Source organism: Herpailurus yagouaroundi, unplaced genomic scaffold (genome assembly GCF_014898765.1).
Source record: "Herpailurus yagouaroundi ecotype Mexico unplaced genomic scaffold, PumYag 77, whole genome shotgun sequence".
Lineage (NCBI taxonomy): Eukaryota > Metazoa > Chordata > Mammalia > Carnivora > Felidae > Herpailurus > Herpailurus yagouaroundi.
In genome coordinates, this window is record NW_024412388.1 from 20,757,171 (window position 1) to 20,784,770 (window position 27,600).

The window sequence follows — 27,600 nt, forward strand, 5'->3', positions numbered from 1 at the left end:
AGATCATATGGTACTCTGGCTTAGGGCCAAGACTTTGCCTGCTCTAGATCAATATCTGTGTGGCTTTAGCTCACCCACTTCCCTATATTCAGACCACAACCTTACGTGTTGGTCTAAATCTCACCACCCCACACCACCCCACCCCAGCTTTCTGTGAATCTAGGCTCAGCCAGAGATTACGGCTTAGTCTGCTTTAAACCACTGTCTATTACATGTCTTGTTCACCAATTCTCAATATCTGGATCCCAGCAAGAGTGTGGTATGGACTGTTTTCCATGTTAACCGGCCTGATAGCCTGAGGCCACAACCTTATTTGCTTAGATCACTGTCTAGTAACATTTAAGATCTAGACATCCTTAGGAAGAATGAGGTTCTAGATCAAGAGTTGGCAAACTATGGCCCAAGAGCCAAATCCAACCTGCTGTTTATAAAAACAGTTTGATGGGAACACAGCCATGCTCATTCATTTATGCATTGTCTATGACTGCTTTCAAGGTACAATGGCAAAGTTGAGTAGTCATGATCAACACCCAATGGTCTATAGCCTAAAATGTGTATTATCGAGCTCTTTACAGACGGTTTGCCAACCTCTGTTCTAGATGGCCAAGTCCAACCCACCATAAATCTAGATTCCAGCCTAAGGCTATGCCCTAGTCTAATCTAGATTACCTCCTTCCAGATGGTACTGCTGCCCAGGGTCTAAACCAGAGCCTAACATGCACCACATGCTGCTTGGGTCCAGATTCCACTCTCATCTTGGGAGATGGGCCCCAATACTCTTTTCTGGGATGGAAAGGGTGTCTCCACTTCTGAGCTCCCCTAGAGGGATCAAAGCCCACTGGCCCTTCCTAATGGCCTTGGGAATGGGAAGGGAGGGTAGATACCAGAGATCGCACTGGAGGCTGAGTCAAAGAGTCAGGAGTAAGTCCTCTCTTGCCAAGGGGGCAGAGCATAATCTGACCTAGAAGACAGAGTAGCCCCATACCCTACTTCTTCCCAGCAGTCTCCAGAGCAAGTCACTTACCTGGGAGTCATGTGGGACAGGTACCCGCCCCCCCCCCCCCCCCCCCCAGAAGCTAGACCAGGGAGTTTCAAATGGAGTCTTCATCTCTAGCTCCTCGCTTCCAACCACCTATCACCTTGGGACTGAGTGGTACCACTATCCTTTTCCACAGTTCACCTCTCGCTGTGCGTTTCCACAGCTTTCTTTGAAAATCCTCCCACATCTGACCCCTCCCTGCCATGTCCCCGTCCTCCATACTAGAATCCTAGCCTTAATTTTAGCGGTGATGATCTTGGGCTCTCGAGCTGACAGACCCAGGCTCCAATTCCAGCTTTGACTTTGGGCAAATCACTCCACCTCTCTAGGCTTCCTCAGTTTCCCCATCTGTAAAACAGAATAATAATAATGGTACCTACCTCACAGGGTTGTTGAACAGACTTCACAAGATCATGATGTATACCACTCTGCCAAGCCCCTGGCCTGTAATAAACATGTAATGCTACCTGCTATTTTTATTACTATTGATCACCTAATTTGGTTCCATGGATGGACTCTGGCAGATCTGTAAACCTCCCAACATTGTAACCAAAAATTTTTTTTTGTATTTTTCTCAAGAGAAGTTCCATCATCTTCTCAAAATGGATCCTTTGCTCAAATATTTAGGGAAAAAGAAAAAAAGAGAGGGGGTGGGGGAGTCTTTAGTTCAATCCAAATGGGGAAATAGATGGGAAAGGACTAGCCCAGGGCCCCTCAGAAAATGTGAGGCAATAAATAAATAAATAAATAAATAAATAAATAAATAAATAAAAAATAATAATAATAATAATAAAGTAAGAAAGAAAATGTGAGGCAGACCCAAAGCTAGCAGTCAGGAATTCATCTCCCAGGTCCCTCTTTCCACTAGTCCAAGCTGTTTCTCCAACCTGACCTCGCCATTTCTTTCTTGCTCAGCTATGACAGTCCCCCAGTGGGCTCCCCACCTCCAAAATGCCTCCACTGAACCTCCTCTGCCTAGTGCCACATTTGTCTTCTTCAGTGTCATTCTCGTGACACAATGTCCCTGCTCCAAAACCTGTCATGGCTCCCTACTGCTGCTGAGGTCTTTAGCCTGACATTCAAGAGCCTTCACAGCCAGCTCTGGCCCCCGCCAACCTCCTTCCTTGTTGTGGCCTCTTGTCTGGTCAGTGGAGCTAACTTCTTCCTCTCCTCTTTCCCCCTCCCCACAGTCTCCATACCACCCACACACTCACTCAGTTCTGGACAGATTCTGCCCCTTTGCTCAATCACACAGTGTCTCAGGCCCAGCCTGCTGCCCCCGCTCTGCCCTCAGGGCTGCCCCTGGGTCCAGCCACTCTCTGAACTCACCCTGATCAGGCCATGCTGGGGTATGCTGACCGCATCTCTGGCTCCAGGAAGCAGGCCTCTGCCCCTGCTCTCCAGTTCAGCTCCATCCCTGGTCACTGGCCACTGCCCATATCCTCCCCCATTAACCCTTCTCTCCTCCTGTCCTCTAGACTCTTGGGAATAACGCTCTCTTGTCACCCGGAGTCCTAGGGAGCCAGCACTATCCTCACAATTGTGACTCCTGGGTCAGATTCTTCTCTTTGAGCCTCAGTGTCCTCATCTACAAAAGGGGGACAGCAACACCTACACCTTGAGTGATTCTCATGAAGGAAAAACACCTTATAAACTGGAAGGTGCTTTTTCTACTAAAACCCGCTATACAAATAATACTAATAATAATCTCCATTTATAAGTTTACTTAACCCTGCAACCCTGGCCTTCCCCAAGCCCTTTCCCTGTTTCATTTTTCTCCTTGACACTCATCAACATCTAACACACCATGTACTTTACTTTATTTTGGTGTTAACTGTTTCACCCTCTAAATGTAAGCTCCTTGAGGGCGGGGGTTTTTCTCTACTTTGTTCTCTGCTGTGTGTCCTAGGAAAGTACCTGACACTAAATGTGCACCTGGTAGTTGGGGAATGAATGAATGAATCGAGTGCTTACCGTGTGCCAGGCCCTGTGCTAATCCCTTCTCACAGATTGTCCCATCTTAGGTGGGTACCGGCATTACTCCTCACTTTGCAAATGAGGCCTCAAGCAACTTGCTCTGATCGCAGCCTGGCTAGGATTTGCCTCCAGAGCCTGCCCTCTTGATCACTATGCTCTATTTCCTGTCCAGACGGGGGGTTATTTCTATTTCTATATTAGCTAAGCCTCTTGAATCTGTCACCCTCCCTATTTCCCTGGGGCTGTCACTCTCCCTAGGCCCCTGAGGCCACCAGTCCTCCCAACCCTCATTCTGACCTGTCTTAGCCATTTCCTCTACTTCTCAGCCCTAAACCATTCTTCTCATTCTCACCTCTGGGCCTTTGCTGATACTGTGGGCTATGCCTGGAATGAGCTGGCTCCCCATCGTTTTCAATTGTGCCCATTTCTCAAGATGACCTCTTCCAGTCTTCACTTGCTCCCTACCCTGAGCTCATACCTTGTTTACTGCCGGGGAAAACCACTGGGGGAGCATATACTGACTTGGTCCATTCCCTCATTGTTTCCTGAATTTGGAGGCCTTGCCCACTTCTGTCCCTCTCCTGGCAAGGTCTCCCCCTCCTTCCTCTGCTGGATCACTGCCCCACCCTACAACATCTCTTAAGCAGGTTTATAGCTTTGTGATTTCACAGCCTGGCTTTTGAGTCTCTCAATCTCCAGCTCTACCCCTTACAAGCTGTGTTTCTCTGGGCATGTCACTACACCTCTTTGAACTTGTTTCCTATCTGCAAAACGGAGATAATACAAGTACCTGAGCTAATGTGCCTGGCACATAGTAAGCACTCAATAAATATCAGCCTGCTGTTACTTCTACAACATTTTATTGTGTCACTCAACTCCATTCTAAAAGCCTCAGCCTCTGCCTCCTCCCTGAATAGCCAGCCACCCCCAATATGAATAATGATAATAAGATTGCTAACGTGTATTGACCACTTATTATCTGCAGTGAGTAGCAATATATTTGGTACCTAGCAGGTACTCAATATTGCTTACTGAATAAGTGAATTAACTAGTTTAATCCTCATAATACCCTGTGGGGGGTGGGAAACACTATTATAATACCATTTTACAGATAGGAAAATCAAGGCCCAGAGAGGGTAAGCAACTCGTCATGTTTGGGATTTAAACTCAAGCAGCCTGACTCCAAAAGTGAGATTCTCATTACCCTCCTCATCCTTACCGTTCCCATCCTGATCTGCTCCAATACCAGCCCCAGGGGTGGGACCCTTTCCTTCTCCAGAGATTGGCTCTCAGCATCTATAGATGGATGTTCACTGAGCCCCTGCTCCAGAGCACCCTTCACACTTTATCTCCTTTGAACCTCCTAAAACCCTATAGAGTCAGTGCCATTGACAAGTGAGGAAACTGAGGCTTAGAAAGGAGTCAAGTAACTAAGGTTAGTTACATGGGTCCAAAGCTCAAACTCTTTTTGTCTGCATAATGCTTTGTGATGTTTTTCTCCTGTTGTCTTATACAACTATTGGTAACTGTTCAGACACATCTGCCTTGTTTTCCCAGACAGCAAGCTCTCTGAGGGCACAGTCTGAGGCCCACCTTAATTGTTCCCCCAATCCTCCCCCCCCACCCCCACCATGGCCAGCACTGCAGCCCAATCCAGGCTCCACCCAAGGCTTCCTAATTGTTGACCTGTGCCTTCCAGCCAGGCCCACCTGATGCTCTGACTGCTTCCCCCACAAAACAGGTCTTGATTTGTGGGATCTGTCTGCCTTAGCAGACTTGGGGTTGGCGAGGGTGGGGCCAGATCTCCCTTTCAACTTAGACTAGAGACACCCCAAAGATGCCACATCTCCAGGGAATTCAGGGCTCCCATCTCCCACCTACAGCATTAAGAGGGGAGGGGAGTATGGTAGTTCAGAACAAGGACTCTGGATCCCAGAGTTCCAAATGCAAAAGCTGTCCACCAGGTACTAGCCATGGGACCTCGGGCAAGTTACTTAACCTTTCAAAGCCTGTTTTCTTTTTAAAAATTTTTTTCTTATATTTATTTATTTTGAGAGAGAGAGAGAGCGAGAGAGAGAGAGAGAGAGTGCGCGCACATGTGCACAACTGGGGGGTGGGCAGAGAGAAGGAGAGACAGAATCCCAAGTAGGCTCTGCATCATCAGCACAGAGCCTGATGCAGGGCTCGAACTTAGGAACCACGAGATCATGACTTGAATCGAGATCAAGAGTTGGATGCTTAACCGACTGAGCCACCCAGGTGCCCCTCAAAGCCTGTTTTCTGATATATAAAACAAGGATGATCATCATAGGGCTGCTTTAATGATGAAATGAATATCCATTTATAAAGCTAGAAGAGTACCTGGAATATGGGAAATGCTATGTAAGTGTTTGCTAAATAAAAGTAGGGCTCCACCTAGCCATGGAAGGGCCCCCCTGGTATGGTACAGTGCAAGTGACAAAGCAAACCCCAGTTCCAAACAGACAACTGAAGACACACAGGGAAATGGAAACAGGTGGCAGAGACCTCACACCTCGGGAAGCCCCCTGTGGCAAGAACCCACTGCTCTCCCCACATCCTCCAAAGCCAGAGGACCCCATTTCCTGGCTCCATCAGTCTTCTGACCTAATCCCCCCTACCCTAATCCCCAAGCCACTTCCCTTCCCCTCCCTCCCACTGTTAACTCTTTCTACGCAGCCAGAGGGATGACAACCAGAATCCGGGCCCTGATTCTCTTAGTTGCTGTGTGACCTTGGGCAAGTCACTTAGCCTTTCTGGGCTTCATTTCCTCATCCCTACAAGGGAGGTCCATCTTAGAGATTAACTAATAACTGAAAACATGCTGTGGATGTGTTTGCAGGTGGGTGGACACGCTACGGTGCTATAGGCCTGACCACACAAATGTGTGTGCTCTTTGGGCACTGGAGTGGGGAAGGGGGCTGCCATTCAAAAAGCAGACCTCCACTTTGAAAGTTTCCTAAGCCAGTCTCTAAGTACTGCTTGGGTTGCATGCCAAGCTCCCTACCCTCTAAACCCCCACCCTCTGACATTAAAATATATTTACTGGGGCATAGGCAAGGGCCTTGGCCTCTCTTTACTTCACATGAAGCCCTGAGGCCAACCTGGGGAGAGAGGAGTAGGAGGCATCACAAGTGAGGAGTGGGGGGGGGGGTGGGGGTGGGGGCTTTTGGAGGAGAGCCAGGGAGAGTAGAGAAGACCCCGGGTTGAGAAGGGCAAAGACAAAAAGGAACATACCCCCAGGGCTCTCCCTCTCCCCCATAGCTGACTCAGCAATCACCTGGCCTGGCCTTCCACCCCTCCGAAAAGAAGAGGAGCCAGCAGCAAGTTATGATAGACGATTACCGCCGTTAATTAATTAAAATAAACAGCAAATTAAATACAGCAAAATTAAAATAGTACAGGAAATTAATTCTCTACCAGCCCCACCTCACAGGTGAGATGCTTAAAGGGCCCTTTGCAGCTAGGATCCAGGGCAGCTGGGGGGTCACCAGAACCTGCCTTATACCACAACTCCTGGCAACCCCAAATATCAATGGTGGAGCCCACAGGCATTTACCTGCCTCCTCTCCCCCCCCCCCCCCCCAAGACGGGCCTCCTGGCTCCTCGCCCCCAGGGGACTCCAAGCCCGGAGCCACATTCCGGAATTCCAGCCCTGCTCCTCCCTGAGTGGGCAGGAAGGGTCCTGACACCCCTTGGGCCAGGGATTGGGCACTGTGCCCTCCTGGGCACATGGCCCACATCTACCACTACAAGGGTCAGGGCAGGAGGGAAGAGGGACCTTGGCCTTCTCTCCTGGGTTACCTCTGGGACTTGGAGTCTGATCCTGGCCAAGATGCCTCTTTTCCATGTTGAGCTCCTGGCCCCTCACTCAGAAGGCCCCAAATCTGTCTCTGGGGAACCCCTCATTTTGTTCCTTTCTTTTGCTCAGAATGCTCAGGAAGAAAGCACTGCTGAGGCCCGGACTTCTAGGCCAGATGATGCCCTGCAAAGTTGGCTAGACCAAACCCTAGGACATGATACCAGAATTCCCTCCTACTCAAGACTAATCACCTCATCACACAGATGGGGAAATTGACACCAAGGAGGGCACGGTATTTGTTTGAGGTCACCCAATGGCTTAGCAGCAGAACCTGGAGCACAGTCTCTAATGACCACATTCCGTGTCACCACCAACAAATCAGGTTTCTAGAGTGCGGCTCAACCCCATGCTGACCACCCCTTTGCCGGTCCGCTGGTCACCTGGCCCCTCCTCCATAATCCCATCCCAAGACTCCCCAGTCTGTGTCCCACACAACAGCCAGATTAGACTCCTTGGCCTGCCCAAGGCCAACATGCGGCTATTGTCCACATGGTTCCCTTTATCTGAAGCCCCTCCCTCCACCTCTGCCTGCCCAAGTTCAACCAGCCTCTTTAGGGTCTGGCTCAATGCCAGCTCCTTCGTGAGCCTCCCAGAGCCCTGACGGGTGCTGCCTCATCCTCCTTTAATCTTCCAGGGTGCTTCGCCCGCATCCCCACGTTCAGCCCTATCTTGTCTGCGTGAGCCGTGGTTACCAGGTGCTTGGGCTACCCAGAGCTGCAGACCACCTCACCTCTGGGCCCCAGCCCTGGCAGAGTACCCAGCACTCAGGAGGGGCTCAGTGCTCTTCATCCGATGTCCCCGTGCCCTACTGTTAATGACAACAATGGCTATCACTGATTGAACATTTACTACAAGCCCAGCTCCTGTACTGTCCCACTCTCGCATGATGGACCCAGCTTAGAGGTTGTGTGACTTTCCTGAGGTCACGCAGGAAAGAATGGGGAATGCCACAGGTCCTTGCTCCTAAATGAGCCTCCTCTTCCATTCCACTTGCCTCTTCTAGATCAGACCACCATCATCTCCCATCTGTACCACGTAAGCCTCTCGACTAGCCTCCCTGCCTCCAGTCTCTTCCTACCTTACTTTGTCGCTAAAGACTTCCCATACTCCTTGTGGCTCACTAGACAAAATTCAAATCTGTGATCACAGCAGCTAAACTCTGTGACATCTGGCTTCTGCCTTCTATGCAGCGTCTCTTCTCAACATCACCCCATGTGCCTACCATACCATACCATACCTTGATTTATTTCCAGGCTTTGCATATGCTGTTCCCTCTGTGTGGAACACCTTCCCCATATGTTTCCTCTTGTGAATTCCTACACATCCCTCAACATACAGGACCCAGGGTTACCTTAAAATCTCATCAGGTGAGATAAGCAACAAACTGGTCACAAAACTGAGAGCTCTATGAGGGAAGGGCCTGTGTCCCCCGTGTCCCCAGTGCTTAGCCAAGAATCCATGTTCAATCAACATTTGTTGAACGGACGCTCCGTATATACGTGTTGGCTCAACAGAGAAATGACAGAAGAGTACCAGGCCACAGCGTACAGGGCTGGAGGTGGAGGGGAAGGGACTGAGGCCAGGCAGGCCAAGGACGCGGTGGAGAACAGTGACAAATACTGTCAGGGGCTGCTCTGCGGCAGAGCTACACTCTTGGCAGAGGGAATGTTTGTGAGAGACAGAGGAAGGAAAGCGATGGTGTGAGGGAGGCTCTGAAAGTGTGTGCGCGCGCGCGCACGCATGTGAGAAAGTGGCGAGGATGCATGTCGGGGAGCGGGTGTGTGTGCTGCATTTGTGAATGAGTCTGTGAGAGAGAGGGTGGGGGATGACAAGGAGCGCACGTGTATCGGCCTGGGGGGGGCTCTGTGTGGGAAGGGGAGGGTGCCCGTGAAAGAGAGCCTGTGTGCTGGGTTCGTGTGGGTCTGTGTGAGAAAAGGTGAGGGTGTGTGTCACAGGGCTGTGGGTGTAGGTGCTCGAGGTCGTGCATGTGTGCTTGGGGTGGCGGGGGGGAAGGTGACGGAGAAAGACAAGGAGCAAGAAGGGGCCATCTAAGGGGGGGGGGGTGAGTGAGAAACTCTGTGTGGGCATGGCGGGGGGGCGGGGTGCTGTAAGCATGCGCAGGGGGAGATGGTGTGCCTGTGTGTGTCCAACAGGCAGGGTAAGGTAAGAGATGTCGCAGCTCTACTGAGGGTGTGGCTTCCATAGCCTCGGCCATGGGCCCTGTGCCAGAGGTGGGGGCTGGCCCTGGGCCCAGGGTGGGGGGCTCTGAGAGATTCCTCAGAGTTCTCCCCGGAGCCACAGGCGCCAGATTACTATGTCCCCAGGCAGGGAGGCCGAGGAGGCCCAGATGTGCGTGCTCCTTACATCTGTCCACAGCAAAACCTCTGGGCATTTATTTGTCTTTGTCTGTGTCCGGGTATGCACGCCTGTGCTTGTGTGCGCACTGCCGGCTGTGTGTCTGTGCCTGTCTTTGTCTCTGTATGTATCTGGGCCTTTGTCTCAGTGTGTGTGCCTGTTGGTCTATGCCTGTCCGCATGACTGTGTCTGGGTTTGTGTGTGTCTAAGTGTATCTGTGTCTACGGGGCACTGTGTGTCCTTGATCTGTGCCTGTCCAAGTAGGGCTGCCGGCGTCCCCCCGGACTGCCTGTTTGTAGCTGTGGGTCTATGTGGCCTTGGTGTGAGTGAGGGAATGTTGTGCTTTTGAGGCTGTGTGTCTAGATGTGAGTGTTTCCTTGTACCTCCGTGGGACTGTGCTGTGTGTTGTATTGTGGAAACATTTATCTGTGCCTGTGGGATGTGCGTTGTAAGACCAAGGATATGTGTGTCTCTGTGCGTGTGCGTGTGTGTGTGTGTGTGTGTGTGTGTGTGTGTTGGGTGTGAGGGTGTGAGGGGTTTGTCACAGACTGGTGAGCAAGTTAATCTCAGACTCCGTGACACGTGGAATAAAATCACGCTCCCATAATGGGATCATTCGTCTTCCTGTCCAAGGAGAGAACCAACTCTTCACCCTCCGCCCTGGGGGAGCCAGTGGGGCCAGGGCCGGGCTCAGCCCCCATCCAGGCCCCCTCTGGCTTCAGTACCCCACCCCCACCCCTCCTCATCTGCACCAGGCCCATTCTGCCTCCAGAGTGCCCTGGTGCCCACTGCGGGCTGGGCTGGGCTCCAGGACATGTGACCCAGAGCCTTAGAGGCCTGTCCTGGGCCCCCCAGCCCCACCCACTACCAAGGAGAGCCCTGCCCCAAATGGGAGGGGGAATGCAGGAAGGAATCTTTGGGCCCCTCCTCCTCCCGGAGGGGAGGGATGAGCTGCAGGCCGGGCCGGGATTTTCCATCTCTCAGCAACAAGATTCCTGGTGAGCAGGCTGCGGGGTTTGGCAGGGCGCCTGTTGGAGACCCGCCCTCACCCGCCAGGACGCCTGGGTCCCCAGGGCCAGGCAGCAGTGGGTTCCCTGGGGAGCCAGGAGGGCCCCAGAACTTCAGCTTACTGCTGCCCAGGCCTGTGGGAAAGCCAGACACTTCCAGGCTCTACCCCCCCCCCCCCCCCCAAACCCCCAACCAAAGATGGCTCTCCAGGCCTCTAGGCGAACCATCTCCCTTCCTCTGGCCTCCCCCTAGCCTCAGCCTTTGCTTCAGAAAGCCGTTCAGCACCACCCACTCCCCACCTGAACCTTGGCACAGGCCCAGCCTGGGTTCTAGACCTCACCTCTGGGTTTGAGGGCTCCCAAGGCCAGGGCTGTGCTTCTCATCTCAGACTGGGGCTTCTGAGGACAGGGCCATGTGTCCTGCAGCTGTGAGATCCCTCTTGGACTTAATGCTCCTTCCTGATTGAGCGGACAGGCATCAAGAGAGGATTTCAAACTCAAGGCTGGGGAAACTGAGGCACTGAAGCTCTCTGCCCTACCTACCCCTATGAATCAGAGGCCAAATGCAGTAGTCTAGAGACACAAGATCCTAATTTTGTCCAACAGCAGTGGCTGCCACTCTCTTCCCTATAGGGGGTACAATGTCAGGAGGGGCTGAGCATCAGTTGGAGGGTAAGGGGAATGAGAAGGTGGATTCCCTAACCCCCCAGCCTTGGATGCACAGCTGGAGAGCAGGTTTGGTAAGAGATTAAGGTCGAGGAGGAGGAGAAGTGAGTTGCTCCAAGATTTATGAGCCTAACTCTTCTCCCTTAAATTCCCCTCCAAGCCCCCAGCCCCAGCCTGGTCCCTCCAGGGTCATGCTGTGGCCCCAGGCCAATGTCAGGGCCCTAACCCATCGATCAGCTGTTGCTGGGGAGTTTCCACCCCAATGGGTTCTAAAGGGAGGGGCTCAACTGACCCTAGGGACCCAGATTGATTGGGAGGGGGCATGGCCCTAAAGAGGCAGCCAACAGCCCCCCTACACCCTCCCAGTTGCTGGGGGCTCACAGACTCCAGGGAAGAAGCAAAGGCTGGTGGGTGGGGCCCAGGAGGAGGCAGCCTCCCAGCCAAGGCACCACACCCAGCCCCGCCCTTTCAACAGGCCAGGAGACCTGGGATCCCTTGGGGCCCTACAGCTCACTGGGTGTGTGACCTTGGGCGGTTGGTGCTCTCCAGGCCTCAGCCTCCACACCGCACAATGCAGGAAGTGGCTCACATATCCCAGGTGTCCCCTCTTCAGCTCAGTTCCCTCAACACTTAGCCCTGCCCTCTCTCTAGTCCAAAATCTGGGCCACATGGGGTGAGTGAGTATGGGGCAGCTACCTGGAGGAATCCCTGAAAGCCGTTCAAGTCACAGCTGAGAAGCTTATGGTGATCACCCCTCCACCAGGCATCCGTTTTCCAGAAGAGTGAAACTGAGGCCTTGAAAAAGGGTCTGAGTCTGGACCAAGAGTTCTACTGAAGTGTTACTGATGGTGTGGTTAAGGGCATGGTCTCGGGACAGGAAGACCTGAATTAAAATTCCAGCTGCGCCAGAAACTATGTTAAGTCCCTTGCCTTCTTGCAGCCTCAGTTTCCTCATCTGCAAAGTGCGTAACGGTGCCTCCCTCCTTGAACTGTTGAGTGGAAATGAGAAGATGCACCTCAGGGTTCGGTGCAGTGTAGCAAAAGCTTGAACAATGGTTAACTATCATGATTGCGGTAATACTAGCCTAAACCCAAGCAGTCAGAGGGTAGGGGAGGAGGGGTCCCAATCTGGCTGGAGGATGGCTCGTCCTCCAGCCAGTTTGGGACCCCGAGGGCCTCAGCTCTGGAGGGCCAGCCAAATTCCTCGCAGCCCCCAGCTGCCTCCCCTATTTGTTAAAGGCCTCTCATTAGTGAGCCTGGGCACCTGCCCCTCCAAACGTAATAAGCCTCATTAGTATCTTAGCCCCAAGCTCTGCGCCCAGAGTCTATGTGTGTGCACACGCATGAGGGTGGGGGGCTGCAACAGGCCACCAGCCAGGAGACAGCATCCTCGCCAACCACACCCCCTGCCTGTCATCAGCAGGGCCCGTCACCACCCAGCTTGTCACCTGCCTGCCTCGCACCCGCACCACCTGTCACCCACCCAGCTCGTCACCCACCCAGCCCATCACCTGCACCACCTGTCACCCACCCAGCCTGTCACCGAAGCTGCCTGACAGGCATCTGGGTGGGGGACAGAAGATGGGGAGAAGACCACAGGGGTGCGGAGCTGGGGGCCCCAGAGACCCTGTAGGACCCCCACTTCAGCTCGGCATCCTGCAGCATCGCCATGGCAACCTCTCAGCCGCAACCACTTTCCCAAACATCCCCCGCCCACCCCACCCCCCAGGCCCTGCTCTTAGCTGAGCTGAAGCTGAGAAGAGCCTGAGTGACAGCAGAATGGGGCAGGAAGGAGGGGTTCATCAGCTGGCCGGCCTTGGCCATCCTTCCCTCTCTGGACTCGGTTACTCCATCTGCAAAATGGAGGAGCCAGAATGGGTAAGGCCCCTGTAGAGCAGGACAGCCATCTCCAGCCTGGATTGGCTGAGCCAGCTGCTAGTTAACCTGTGAGGGCTAGGGGGTGGGACAAAAGGACAGAGCTTTCTGGGTTCTTCCACGGCCCGGCCCAGAGAGGCTGGGCCTCTGGCCCAAGCTCACACAGCAAAAGAGGAGGAGCAGGCTGGAAGGGAGAGGGGCTCTGCCACAAGACTGCCAGCTGGAGACGCCACAGTGGGTGACCCAAGGTGACCGGGGGCTGAGCCGGCCCCCACCTCTGAGCTGCATTATTTATAATACCCGGAGCTTGGAGCTGAGCAACAGCTGGGGCGCTGCCCCTCCAGGGGGCACATGCCACAGTGGAATGGAGAAGACCAGGTGCCTCCTCAGGGAAGACCCCTGGGGTCCCTGGCGCCCTCCACAGCTGGCTGGGGCAGAGGCTGAGGTGGGAAAGGGGCAGCAGCTCCATCCGTTCCCTCCCTGCCCCCTCTCCCCTCCACTCCTCCAGGCAGGCAGCGATAGGATTACTTCTGCATGACTGCCCGCTCCACGGGGTTCCAGAGACCCTCCTGCCTGCAGCAATCTTTAAAATTCCTCCAGCCCAACCTCGCTCCCTTTCTCCCCGCAGTGAATGCTCCGGCGTCTACCGCAGTGTGCCCGCCACTGCCACCACCAAGCAGGCTGGGGGCCAGGTCCCTGGCACCTATGGGCGGAGGTGGTCCAGTCCTCAGAGTGTATATAGCCCAGCGTCTCTCAGAACCCTGAGGCCCAGGCCCTGGCCCATCCCCTCCGACCCCCAGTGCTGGTCCAGCCCCACAGAGCATGGCTCAAGCTGGGAATCAGGCTTTCTAGTTGCACCACGGCGGATGGGCACATGCGTGCAAACACACCTGATGGGTCTTGGCACGTCTGCCTACGTCCTCTGCTGCCAGAACCTAGTTGCCCCCACCTCTGCTCTGACCCCCCTTCTACCTCACCAATCCCCTGCTACCCCTGGGGTGGGCAGACAGCTGGGCCAGGCCAGAGTCTGTGGCTCCCCAGGGCAAAGAGGCAGGCAGGAGATCGATCCACTGAATTTTTTAAGGCTCTAATGGAGCCTGCATCCCAGGACTTGGGGCCTGGGACGCAGGCAATGTCTTGGGGACCCCTCCCTCAGTATTGCAGTTGCTTCCTCTTACAGGTCTTGGGGGTCGGGGGAAACTTTCTATGAGCCTTTCCCCAGCAAGAGAAGAGGCATGAGGGGCCTCTGGGAAAGACATGGGATGTTGTGGGGGGGGGGGTGCTGTGAGCAATACCCAGAGCACCCCCCCCAAGTCTCCCCAGCCCTAATGCAGGCAGAAGCAGCTCAGCCTCTAAATCACTCCCCTCACGCTGCCCTCTGAGGCGGATTCTGTGCATCTGTAATTAGGGGGTGGAACAGATGGTGGAGATTCCGTTTAAAATCATGCATCTAGTAAAGTAACCTTCACTGTCGGAACTGACTCCCAGGGAGACCAAGCCCTGAAGCCAGATCTGGGGGGGGGGGGGGGAAGGAGGGGGGGGGGGGGGGGGGTGGGTCAAGACACCCACCCACCCCCCACACCCCCCCCTAAACCCCCAGGCCCAATGTCCCTCTCAGGTAAGCCATGGTGGGGGGTTGGCAAGCACCTGTGATTGTGCAGGCTGGGGGTAAATCCCCCTGCACCCCCCCCCCACAACATATATACCGGATCCAGGGCAAAGCTGGGTAGTCAGAGTTCTTGGCTGTGAGACCAGGGTGACCAGGTGCCAAGAGCCCCCAAAGAGGCCCCAAGCCCCCAAAGCCCAGGCCAAGGTGTCCAGAGCCCAGGGTCTCGGGTGGGGCAGCTTTGAACCAGATGTACAGGCTCACTGTCCAGGAATGAAAGGCCTGGGGCAGTGAGGGAGGCGGAGGTGCCTCCCCAGGCAGAGGAGGCCCCGGGAAGTTGGAGGAGGGGGGTGCTGGACAGCAGAGGAGGGAGAGCGCACAAGAGTGAGCAAGGGTGTGTGCAGGGCTGACTGAAGCTGTCTGGGAGGGTGTCTGGGGGAGGGGGCCCCCCAGAGCAGAGGTTGGGGGGGGAGCCGTGATGGAGAGTGCTGGGGGCGGGGCATGTTTGGGGCTGGGAGTGAGGGCTGCAGAGCAAGTGAGGTGGGGTATGCGACAGGGCAGGGAAGAGCCGCTTGTGGGCTCTGGGGGGGTGAATGGGCTGTCACCAAGCTGCTGCTATGTGTGCCTGGAGAGGTGTAGGGCTGTCCCTGGGCCCCTGGATGGCTGAGGAAAGGACTGCAGCTGGGGCTTACTGGGGATATACAGAGGACTGCCTGTTGGGGTGCTGGGTCTATGGGGAGTATGCGTGTATGTGCATGCCTGCGAAGGTACGAGAAGCTGGGGGGACATCATCTGTTTAGAAGTATACTAGAACTCAAGCCATGTCTGCGCGTCTGAGGTAAATGGTGTGTGTGGCTGCAGGGAGCGTCCTTGTGTGTTGAGTGGGCAGTGTGCGTATATGTGATGTGGGTGGGGGGACGTTGTGTGTTTGGAAAGGTGTAGGGATTGGATTGGTGTGTTTGGGGAGGTGCTGGGCTGCAGGTGGGGGAAACATTAGGGCTGCAAGGAGTCTGTGTATGTGTCCGGTGAGGTGTTGCTGCTCTGAGAGTTTGAGGAAGCCGAAGGTATTAGGGCTGCAGCAGGGTTCTGGGGGGATCTGGGCAGGTGCCGGTTTAAAGAGGGAGTTGCTAAGTGTGTGGGTGTTGGGTCTTGGGTGTTTGGGAGTACGCTGGGGATCATAACAACCTGGGTTTGGGTTCACTGCTAGGGCTGTATCTATGTGTCTCTGTGGGGAGGTGGGTGGCAGTTGTGTGTTTGGGGGCATGACGGGGCTGTGTGTGTATATGGGGCAGCTGGATGTCAGAAAAGTAGATTATGTGGAGAGGTGGTATGTTTGTGGAAGTGTTGGGGCTGTGCTATAGGTGGGGCAGTTGTGTATTCAGGGGCGTTGGAGCTGTGAGTAAGGGAGGGGCAGCTGTATATTCAGGTGTTGGGGGTTATAGTTGGGTCCCTGTGCTCAGACACATGATGGGGCTGCGGGAGCACAGGTGTCCCTCCGGGGAGATGATGGGCAGAGTCCTAACCTCTGCTCAGAACTGCCCGCGAGAACCCCTCTTCTGGGGGCGGGGATGCCTGCCCACCCCCAGACCCTGTGCGGGGGTGTGGAGAACAGAGTGGGGGTACGGGGGGGGGGGTTGTCCATCTGTCTCAGCCTGTGCCCAGGCCAGAGGAGCAGAGCCGCCTCCTCGCTCCCTGGGGGGCAGCAGCGGATCTCAACCCACCCATCTGCCTTCAGATGGTTGAGGCAGGAGCCTCCACAAAGCTGCCTGGAGGGCATCACTGTGTTTGAAGAGGCACAGGCTGGGGGGTGGGGGGAACCGCACAGCAAACAGTCCTCATGGAGGCTCCTTTGAAAACCACTGACGCCAGGAGAGAGGAAGAGGGAGGACAGGGGCGGGTATGTCTGTCCTTGTGCGTCTGTGTGGGTCAGTGCCCAACTGTGAGCCTTGGAGCCCCTTTGCATGTGTTCATGCTGATGGCCTCTGTTCAAGCGGCATCCTGGCCTTGGAAAACAGCCCTCCAGCCCTGGCTGCAAGCTCACAGCCTCACACAGCCAGCTACCCCTGTGCACACTGCCTACACCCCCCTACACCCCCGCACCTTCACATCTGCATAACACTGCACCCTCACATACATGTAGCTCACCCCCAGGGCCCTGTACCCTTACGTACAAGTGCTACAAGTCCCTACACCCACTAGGTACACTCCCACTCTGCGAAACCAGGTTTCGCACCTGTCACATATACATACATGCGCATGTACGTACCTGCCAAGTAGCTATCACACATATACCCAGAGTCCATGCACCTTGGATCTCCCCGTCGCACCCACATCTCCCACCTCACACGCGCTCCTCTCTCACACACACAACAGATACTTGCCATCTTGTACCTATACACATGTGCCCATGTGTGTGTACGTGCACACACTCACCCTGACAACTTTCAGATAGCTCTTTGACACCACCCAATCCACCAGCCAAGTCCCTAGGAAGACTCCCAGTGGCTGAGAGGGCCGCCAGCCTCCCCACCCTGCCAGCTGGGAAGGACGGGGAGGGCATACTACCCCCCCACCCAGACACCTGCGAACACTGATCTTCACCTCCAGAAAGAGCCCTCCCTCTGCTCTGGTATGAGTGCCACTGTATATGGGTGAGAGTGTGACTGCGTGTGTGTGCGTGTCAATGTCCTGACATCCCATGACGAGGCATGTGTGTCACTGCCTATATGGGTAAGGAAGCACAGGCATGAATTCCCCAGTTACGTTTCTGAGACGTGGGGTGAGTGCAAGGGTGAGATTCATATGTCACAAAGTGTGTGTGTGTGTGTGTGTGTGTGTGCGTGTGTGTACAGATATGAGTATGGGGGTGCATTTACACAAGGAGATGCACACCCAGTGAGTGGTGAGTGTGATGTTTTCTGACACAAGAGGGGTGTCCACCCTGGGATAGGGGTCAGAGCTGGGGAAACTGCTCCAGCAACTCCTTCCCCCACAAAAACAGCAGGGAGGAGGGGGTCTCTGCGCGCTTCTCTTTCTTGTTCTCTCTCTTTCTCTCTGACCTCTTTAGCAGCTGGAAACTGAGCCGGGGGTGGAAGGAATGGAGACTTGGCTGGCCCAAGGGTTTGGGGAGGGAAGCAGGAGAAAACACCTTCCAGATTCTCATCAAATCCCTGTTTGTGGTCTGTAGCCTCAAGCCTCTCTGCCTCTCCCCTCTCTCTTTCTCTCCGTCTGGGTTTCCCCCTTTCTTTATCTCTTCCTGTCTCTCATTCTCTCCCCATGTCTCTCCTCCTCCTATCTCAGTCACCTCATCTCCCTTCTGGTATCTCTGTGTCTCCACGTCTCAGTCTCTCTGTCTGTTTGTCTCTCCCCAGGCCCTTCCATTTTTCAGACTCCTCCTCTCTCTGCCAGCACCTCTGTCTGTCCGTCTCTCCCTGTCCTGGTCCATCTGTCCGTCTCTCTCCGTCTGCCTGTGCGTGGGTGTCTCTGTCCATCTGTTCCACCACCCATCTGTCTGGTTGTCTGTGTTAGTCCTTCTAAGGGTGCCCACTCGCTTCCCAAGGTACCCTCCCCCAGGTCAGCAAAGGCCTCTCCTGGCTCAGGGGTGGGGAGGGGATGCAGAGCTGCAGCTTCTGGAAGCTTCAGTAGCAGCTGGGCTGAGCTGGGAGTTCGGGGCTAGCCAGCTGCAGAAGCAGCCCCTCCTCTGGGCTCCCAGGCCAAGGACCCCAGAGCAGAAAGGGGAGAGAAAGTGGGGCCTCACTGCAGCTGAGTGTGTGTATGTGTATGTAAGGGGGGAGGCAGAGGGCCTCACTTTACCCTCACTTCACCAACCCCTCTACCAAAGCGGGGCCAGGCAGGAGAGGGATCCTCAGTGCCCACCTTTCTCGTCCTCTAGCCAATGGCAGAGATGCTGGGATCCAGGAAGGAGGGGTTGGGGGGGGGGGGTGCTAGGTCTTGGGAGAAGGAGGGGCTAAGAGCCACAGCTTCTTGTCAGCTGGGTGGGAGGGGGGGGTCCTTCCTTCCTCTCTTCCAGGCAGTCCCTGGGGATGGTTCTAGTTCTGGTCTCAGCTCTAGGCATGCAGGGCTGCACAGGCAATTCTCACTGGCTCCCACAGGGGTTATTCCCACCTCCCAGCTTCTCTAGAGCCTTTGACCCATAGGGATATAGGGGGAATATAGCAGTATCTCCCCCTCCTCAAGTGGAGGTTGGTTCTAGACATGTGAGCACTGTGATCCTGTCTAGGCACTGGCCATCCTGAGAGGCCCCGGGAAGCTCACCTACCATTGCCAGACCAGCACCTCATCCTTTCTCTCCCTCACGCGCTCTCTCTCTCTCTCTCACACACACACACACACACACATACACACACACACACACACACACAGTGCACCCCAGCATTCCTGGCCTGCACCCCCACACCTCCACTTGGTAACTCAGAGGACTTAAGAGGGACAGTGACAGGCTCCCAGAGTACCTCCAGCTCACGGTCAGGAGCTAGAAGTGACATCCATCCCTCAGGACCCTCCTAGTTGGCTCTGTGCCCCCTACTCCCTCTCCAAGAATAGTCCAAATCCCACAGGCTCACAGGGGATGGGGAAACTGAGGAAGGGAGGGGAGAACACAGTTATTCCTCCTGAGACCTTGGCGTGGAATCCTAGGGAAAGAAAGGGACGCTGACCTACCACAAGCAAAGTCCATATTGGCTGCTCCCTCCGCATAGCCCTACCGCTGGGCCAGGGCCAGAGGCTGGCTCCCTCCCTCTAGAGCTCTCCTTGCCCCCGGCTGGGCCCCCTCCCTCTCTGAGCTTCTGAGCAGTCCTCCCTGCCCTCTCCCTCCCAGCTCTGGCTCTCTCATCCTCAGCTCTTGGAAGCCTGACTCACTGTTTCCCCTCCTCTCTCCCCTCCCTCCCTCTCTCTCCCGGCAGCGGCGCCTCCCCCCTCCCCTGGGGGGGCTCTGGCCACAAGGGTGCCCGCCTGCTCCTCTCTCCTCCTCTCTCCGGGCTCCAGTCCCCCACTGCACCCAGGAGGCCCCCTGCAGCTGTTCCTATTCTCTAACTACAGAGTGGTAGAGTGCAAAGAGCCTAGGTCCCAGGCCTGGCACTGCTGAGTATTTGTGACCCTGGGCAAATGGCTCCCTTCTCTAGACTTGGTTTTCTCCTGTCAAACAAGGTTGGGGGAGGGGGTCCAACTGGATGATGCCCCTGACGGCTCTAGAACCCTAATGGTCCCTGCCTTTAAAACCCCACGTGCCTCCTGGCCTAGAGTGTGTGCACAACCTGTGGGGCATTGTACCTGCTTCAGGCCCCGCCCCCAGGTCCAAAGAATAGCTCTGCTCTGTTCCCAGACATTTGGAAAAGGCAGAGAGGAGCCGCTGCCCTGGGCACGACCATTAGTCAAGTGATCCCTGGAATCCCCCTGTCTCCCTGTTCTCCCTCCTCCTGTGAGAGTCTTTCCCTCTCTCCCTATTCCACCTGTCCTCCTCCCTCTTCCCAGAGACATTTGCTTGTCTCTCCTCCAAAAACAACGCCTCATCATTTCAGGCTGTAGGGTCGGGAACAGCACGTGCCTAGGCCTTCTTGGTCCCCTGGGCCCCACCTCCAGGGGCTGTGATACTGTCTCTTCTCCTTGCCTGTTTGCTCTCTCACCCCCTCATCGCTGGCTTCTGCCACCATCTTTCCCTATCTCCACCTGGCATGTGGCTGTCCGGGTCTCTCTTCTCCCCCCACTCCCCTCCCCCAGCTCTCTCCCTGGGGCGGGGAGTGGGGGGGGCACATGCTGGCATTAGCAACAATGTTATCCTTCCTCCCTCCTGCAGTCCCCATCCTGGCTTCGCCCTCTCCAGAGCCGTCCCAAGAGACCCAGGGGACCCAGAGACAGAGCTGGGCTCCATCCCATAATAGTGAGTCTGCTTGACCTCACTCAACCAGACCAGAAGAGTCTGGTCATCTGGTATGAAGGCATGGCATGGCACCCCCCTGGTCTAGGGTGACTGGCATGAGACGCAGAGCTCTGTATTCCACAAACAAACAAAAAAGTTGGCCTGGGGGTGGGACATCGGGGGTTTGGAGGGAAATAAGGGAGATCAGGTTTGCCTGGAGAAAGCCCCTATCCAACTGGGAACAGAAGCAAGTGGAGGGAGTGGCTCAAAGTCAATGCTCTAGACTGATCTGAGAACCAGCAATGTCCCTCTAGGGCTCTGGGAATCCACAGCAGCAGCGACCCCCCACCCCCTTCCCACAAGTTGCCAGCCAGGGACACTTGGCCCCTCCAGCCTGCAGAATAGCCACAACCTCAGGTGGAGATCCCATCCCTTAGTCTCCTGTAGGGTCCAAGGCCAACCTCCCAACAGTACACCTCCACTTAGCTCAGCAGGGCGTCCAGAAGCCTCCCTGCCAAGATCTAAGCAGGTGGAATGGGGGAAACAGCCCCCCAACTCCCAAGCCCCCTCATCCAAGTCCCAGTCAAGGGCTGGGAAGCAATGCAAAATAATCATGGACCACACATACTGCCAAACTGAGACGCAGCACTGTCCATCCACAGCACCTGGGGGTGTGGGGCTCCCTGCCCCCGACCCTGTTCCAGACCCCCCAGCCCAGCAACCGTAATAAACAGCAAGCTCTTTTTCTTTATGACACCAAATTTCTCCAAGCCCAACAGCTCCTTCCATCACTACCTCAGCCATAGATCACATTAAAAACTCACAGAGGGCAACTTAAACACATCACATTTGTTTCTCTCTATATTATTTCAAAAGTAACGGCATTAAAAATGGATTTTACTACAGAAAATAAATATCAGCACGTGGGCCCGGAGCCCAGGCAGGAGGAGGGAGCCCACCAGGAGAATGTCCCCGAGGGCTTGGGCACAGCTTAGGCACTGACCAAGGAGGTGACTGTGAGGCCAGACAACACCCTGGGGAATAGAAGGGATGTTTGGGGAGGGGGCGACACCTGCCCACCCCACACCCGCCCCAGTGCCAGACCAAGAGAAACAAGAGTCACTGGTTTGGACTGGGGCCCGCTGGTCCCCCTAAGCTCATACCCTCACGGATCTCTGTAACCTCTGAAGGGTAAGAGCTCTGGGGCAAGAAGTTCACCAGTCTCTGGGGGTTATTCCAACTATTGACACAGCAGGAGAAAAAAAATGAATTCAACTTACTATCCAGTTTGATTTTCCATTGCTATAAAAATAAATATACATCTGCTCAAAGGAAGGAGATGGCAAGCAGCGTGCACATGCCACCTGGGGGGTCCCCCCACAGCTCACCACCACAACCCAGCCTCCAAGCCAAGGGTGGGGGGGGGATGGACAGACTGGTAATCTTTCACTTAAAAGCCCCAGCTCACACAGTCACACACACACACACACACACACACACACACACACACACACACGGGGCCACAAGGAACAGGAACAAGCCAACAATAGAAACACCCCAAATACTCCTGGCAGGACTCTGCCCAGGCCCGGGCACATGCCCCCGCCCCGCCAGCAGCAGCAGCAGCAGCAGCAGCAGCGGACAAAATGTGGCCACCCTGACCCGGAGGCAAAGCTTGTCCTCACACCCTGAGCTCTGCCCAGGGAGCTGGGGCCAAGTCCCGCCTGACACCAACTGGTCCGGCGGGAAACGCCTGCCCAGCCAGACAGGCACAGGCCCCCCAAGGGTCCCTCCTTGTGCTCAGGGACCAGGCTGGTGCAGCCTGGCCCTGCCTCCCAGGGTGACGCCTGGGCCCAAATTCAGCTGGCCCTGCCAGTCAGGCACTGGTGCAGAACCGAGGGCACCAGGCTCAGCCCCTCCCAGCCCAGCCCCAGGGCCCCCAAGCTAGGAGGGAGGGGGGACTCCCCACCCCTCCACATCTGGCCCTGGCCCCCAGGGTCTGCGGTAGAGAATTCCCGCCCCCGCTTCTCTCTCTCTTTCTCTCTCCCTCCTCCCGCTCTGTGCCCGCTGCCCGCCTCAGGGACAGCCCCAGCTCCCGCCTCCGGCCAGCAAGGCCCACATCCTTCCTCCCTCAGCTGGCCCCTTTGCCTGGCAGGAGGCTGGGGGGGTCAGGCTGCTAGGGAACCCCTCCAGCTCCCATCAGTCCTCATCCCCAGCCCCCAAACTCTGGGTTGCTGTCCCTTTTCCTGTAGAACAGGAAACAAGGTTATTTCCTAGACTCAGAGCCAGCCCCCTGCCCCTCTGGCTCTGCCCGGGGACCAGGACCCAGCAGGAGAAGGCGCACTCAGCCAAAAGGCACAGGGATTCAGCAATTCACCCCCAGCTTCGGGCCCAGGGGGCTGACAGCTGTCACTCAGCACCCCACCCCCTGGGGAAGAGGGGGCCCGATTCAATCAGAGCCCCAGAGGAAACGCATTGATAGGCGATTATTTATTTATTTATGCAAAAGTGAGCCGACTTTGTTCGCCAGGTAACCGGGCATGCGGCCCAACCCCTCCGGCCCTGGCCACCCCCAAATCCCTCCTCCGCCCCACACCCCCTCCGGGTCATTAGGTCCCCGCCCCTCAACTCCCAGAGCACCAGCGGAACCTTGGGATTTGGGGGTTGGAGGGGAGGGGCTCCTCCCTCCGCAGTCTCCCCCTTTCCCAGCGCCGTTCCTAAAATCCAGCCTTGTTCTCCGCTCCCACGGTCCCCCCTTCATTCCCCCCCCCCCCCACATTCTCAGCAAGCTGGAGAGCAAATTGCAGTTTTAAATCCAAAGACCGAGGGAGGAGGAAGGAGGAGGGGGCGCGCGGCAGCGCTGGGCGCGCACCTCGCCCCCGAGCCGGGGGAGCTGCGGGGCGGCCAGGAAACCCGAGAACCCCCCCTCCCCACCCCCCCTTCTAGTCCACCTCCCCCTCCCCCTTCCCGGCGCTGCCTGCCAGGCTTCGAGCCGAGCCCAGCCGAGCCGCGGGCCCCGGTGGAAACAAAGACCGATCGCACCGCGGGCACCGCAGCCACCGGGTCCCGCGGACCGGACCGGGGCGCGCGGAGGGGGCGCGGGCCCCCCCCCCCCGGTGCGCTGCACAAAAGAGCCCGGCCGGCCGGTCCCCAGCGGGGTCTAGGGCTGGGGAGGAGGCGCCACTCACCGGAGTGCTGGGCTGCCGGCTCCGTGGGTCCGAGCCAGGCGAGGGGCTTTGGGGGGCGTCTGTCTTCCGGCGGCGGCAGCGACGCGGGAGCCCGGCTGCTGGGGAGAGGAGTCGTGGAGGAGCCCTGAGCCGCCCGCCGTTGCTGACAGCATGGCTCGCGTCTCGGCTCACATTCTCCGCCGCTAACTCCGCTGGACACGGCCCCCCGCTCCCGCGGCGCCCCCCCCACCTCGATCACTCCTTCGCTCTCTGTGCCCCCCTCGCTCCCCCCGCCGCGCACACACTCTCACAGCCCTGGACACCCCCGCCCCCACCCCCCCATTGCAAACCTGGGAGGGAACGCGCCCCGCGTAGTCCTCCTCCTGCTCCTCCTCCTCCGCCCTCCTCCCTCCCGCTCTCTGGCTGTCTGTCTGTCTCTCTGACTGTCTCTATCTCTCGCTCTCTCTGCCTTTCTCTGCTTTCCGAGCTGGGTGGGAAAAGGAAATGAGGACAGAAAGCAGACGCTGGCTTTGGGTGGTGGTAGCTGGATTCCCTCTCTCCCTCCCTCCTCCTCCTCCCCTCCCTCCTCCTGCCTTCTGCTCTCTCCGCTGCGAGCGGGGCTGAGCGCAGCCTGGCGGGTGGCTCGCTCTGCCCGCCCGCCCGCCCGCCCGCCTGTCTGTCTGTCTGGTCTGCCTCGCTCGCTCCCTCCCTCCGTCTCTCGCCCTCGCCCTGCCTGCCTGCCTCTCTCCGTCTCCGCCGCCGCCGCCGCTGCCTCTGCGAGCTCGCCTTACCTTCGCCGCTCACCATCCGGAACCCCAGGGGGGAGCGCGCGCGCGGCACGCCGGGACTTGTAGTCCCCACCCCGGCCGCTCGGCGAGCGGGGCGGGCGGGGCCGCGCCGGCTGCTCCGACGGCGCGGCCCTGGGCCCGCGGGGACAGTGCGCGGGCCCTTCTGGCGGGGGTGCGTCCTTGTTTACCAAGGGTGCTGGTTCTCCCCAAGGATTAGGGATGTTTCCCACGTTCCTTGTTCTCCGCGGGAGGCTCTGGCTCGAGCGAAGGTTGCGGGTGGGAGCGAAGGGGCGGGGTCTGAGAATGGAATGAGTCGAATAGGGAATCAAGGGATTAGCCAAAGGGCCTGCGACTTTCTGGGGCGCCCCAATTAAATGATAGACGGAAAAGAGAGAGGGGAGGACTCGCTTTCTGAGTCTGGGGACGTTCTTCGTCTCTGAAAAGGTTTCCTATTGAGTAAAGCACAACGGTTTTTGACGGGAGGGCTGCTCCAGAAACCTCAAAGCCCACCACTGCTTCCTCCTCATTCAGGGACCCCCGTCCCAAACTCTGAGCTCTGGGTTTAGCCCCTCCACCTCCTAGTTTTCCTAGAAGTCCAAGGGCGGCCAGGGCACCAAAGTCCTGGATAGTCAACAAATGGCACCCCTCCCCCCTTCCTGAATTCTACTGAGCATTTTGGTTTTTTCAGGAAGCAAGATTCGCATTCAACAGTTCAGAACTCCCGCTGCGGCCAGGGGGCTGGGTTCAGCACTTTCACCTACCTCCTCTTCAGGTCACATCTGTTATCCAGCCCTTAGCTCTGGGCCCCCTGCCTGGCCTATCCCCACAGATGGGAATGTGCCCTGCCTGGGCCTGGTTACCAAGGGGAAGTAGCCAGACAGCCCAGGAAGGAAAACTGCTGCTGCTGCTGCTGCCATTTACTGGACACAGCAGGACCCTTCAGTCCCAAAAGGACCTGGTGAAATGGTGCTGTTACCATTTCCACTTTAGGGATGAGGGCAGTGAGGCTCGGGTCCCCTCATTTGGAACTGGTAGAGCCCAGGCAGACCAGGCAGGAATTGTCTGATCCCAAAGCCCACTTCTTAATCTCTGGGCCATGACAGGGAGTTGTGACTCCCAGGTCTCTGTCTGACCTTCATTCCCAGCATCTGTGTATCCTCCCTCCTCGGTACTTTAATTCAACACATGTTAACTGAGATATGCAGGGCTCACAGGGGACACCAAAATGAATAATGCAGGATCACTGTCCTGTCCTCAGTATCTACCAACATCAGCCCTGACCGGTACTCTGCGAGTCCCATTTCATCTGTGTGTCTGACATTCCTTTGCCCTGTGTCTGCTGGCTTTGTCTGTCTTGCTCCATGTCTGAAGTTCCTCCAGCAGTGCCTTTGTCCTTGGCCCACCTGTTTCTGACTCCTCCTTTGGCCCTGCCGTGTGATGGCCAGCGTGTGACAAAGGCAGGTGGTGACATTTCACCAACTGTAGCTCCCTGTCACCACCTTCCCTACACCTCTTTAGGACAGTCTGAAACCCCCAGAGGGCAAAAGAAGGGGGTTCTGGGGGCCACTGTCTATTGGCCCTTTGATGGGGGAGGGCGGGGAGGACAACGGCAATGAGACAGACCTAGGACTCTAAACAGTGCACCTATTGATCTGGCATCATGGGGCTGGCATGGCCAGCTGGAGAGGCCCCCATTTGGGAGCAACTCCTCTTTGCAGGCAAGCCTTGGGTTCAAAGATTTATTCATTGAATGGGAAGTATTATAAGGTCAGATATTAATGAAAGCAGTGGTTTAAGTTGTTAGGGGCTCTTTGCAGGTCCAAAGCCTGATTCTAAAGTTATCACAAGTAGATGAGGCTTTTTTGCATCTTGCTCTAGTTGGTCCCCCATGGGAGCGACTTTAGCATTGGGAGGGTGGAAGAGGCTCAGGTTTCCCTTTCTTTTACACCTGCCGCCCCCCCCCCCCCCCCCGCCCTCACCATCCTTACTCACTAGGCTTTGCCACAGAGCTGAAGATCCCACCCTGTCTGAATCAGGTGTTGGGAGGAAGTTGGGTGGGGTAGTACCGGATGGTTTAGGGGAGATGAGAAACCCTAGGTAGATTGAGATGAAGAGGAATTCGCGAAAGACATGAGAGGTTTAATGACGAGGTGCAGAGGGGAAGATCAGCTGGGCAGGCCAAGGAAGAGAGGAATTGAAGTTCCGTTGTGTCTCCAAGCGTGCACCTTCCACCCCAGGCTGCTTCAGGCTGTCCCCTCCCCAGAGAGGGTGGGTACTATTAGCACCTAAGGTATTGAACATCACCGGAAACCGAGCATTACCAGGTTTTCCAGTCATTTGGAGGCTGGTGTTTCTCTTGGAGCTTCTCTAAATCTCGTGCGGTGTTGGGGGGGTGGGGGTGGGGGGGGGTCTTCTCAGACAAACTCAAACTGATTTTTCCCATGGGCTGCTGCTGCCACCTAGTGTCTAATCTCCATGCCTGCTCCAGTAGCGGCAGTCTAAAAGGGGCTACCCAGTCCTCTGAAATAGTGTCATGGTCACTACTGGCTGGGCAGGGGAGCTGTAAGCTCCCCGGGGCCCCCCCCCCCCAAGAAGGCAGATGTGAAGAAGAGGACCCAGGTTCTGGAAGAGTCTGCATCATCCCTTTCTGGGCTCAGCTCACTACAACCACTTCTGTTTTAATGTACGCAGTAGGTGGTATACCTAGACCCTAGGAAGTGGAGGGGAGAGTCTAGGGCTAAAACCGTGTGGCAAGACAGTTTGGAGGCCATGTGGGAATAGGAACCAGACAGATCTGGTTCTGCTTCTGCTTCTACTTGTGTGTAACCCCTCTGAGTCTCAGTTACCACATGTGTAAAATGGAAGAGTAATTCCTTCCCTGTCTTCCCGGCACAGCCAGGGAGATTTACTGGGCACAAGAATTCGCTTTGAAAACTGACAAGGGCATGCTGAGGGATTGAGTCATGATAATAATAACGACAATAAATGAGAGGTCACAGCAGTCTGGAGCCGGGCCCTTGGTTGTTGGGGCTCATGGGAAGGGCAGTGTGAAATGAGCCTTGGGTAGGGATGGGCACTGCCTTCCCTGATGACAGAAGTTCTGGGCCTAGCCTCAGACTTGGAGCTCACCTCAGGGGAGGTGTGGCTTGTTAGAGGGTGGTTCAGCCCAGTCCACAGAAGGAGAAGCTGAGTCCAAGAGAGGTTGAGGGACTGTTCTAAGTCTCTGAGCCACAGATCCAGGATCAAGAGGCCCATTATGGCCTTGGTCTTCCCCTCCCCAGGATGGGAACAGCTCAGAGCCGGGGCCCAAGAGACCATGGAAGCAGGAAGCCCCGCCTATCATGGTACAGTGGGAACTAAGGCCC

The 27,600-nt window shown here is 56.2% G+C and overlaps 1 protein-coding gene across 5 annotated transcripts in view; it reads right to left on the minus strand.

The window, feature by feature from the left end:
- Positions 1-24,254, minus strand: part of AHDC1 (AT-hook DNA binding motif containing 1) — a 64,620-nt gene extending 40,366 nt beyond the window's left edge. For 2 of the 5 annotated variants that reach the window (XM_040466439.1, XM_040466424.1), the window contains exon 1: positions 23,469-23,669. The gene's annotated coding sequence lies outside the window, so the exon portion shown is untranslated. Of the gene's footprint in view, positions 1-23,468; positions 23,670-23,797; positions 24,028-24,238 lie in introns of those variants that run through there. The other 3 variants (XM_040466419.1, XM_040466413.1, XM_040466406.1) reach the window with 3 other exon arrangements.
- Positions 24,255-27,600: the final 3,346 nt, after the last annotated feature.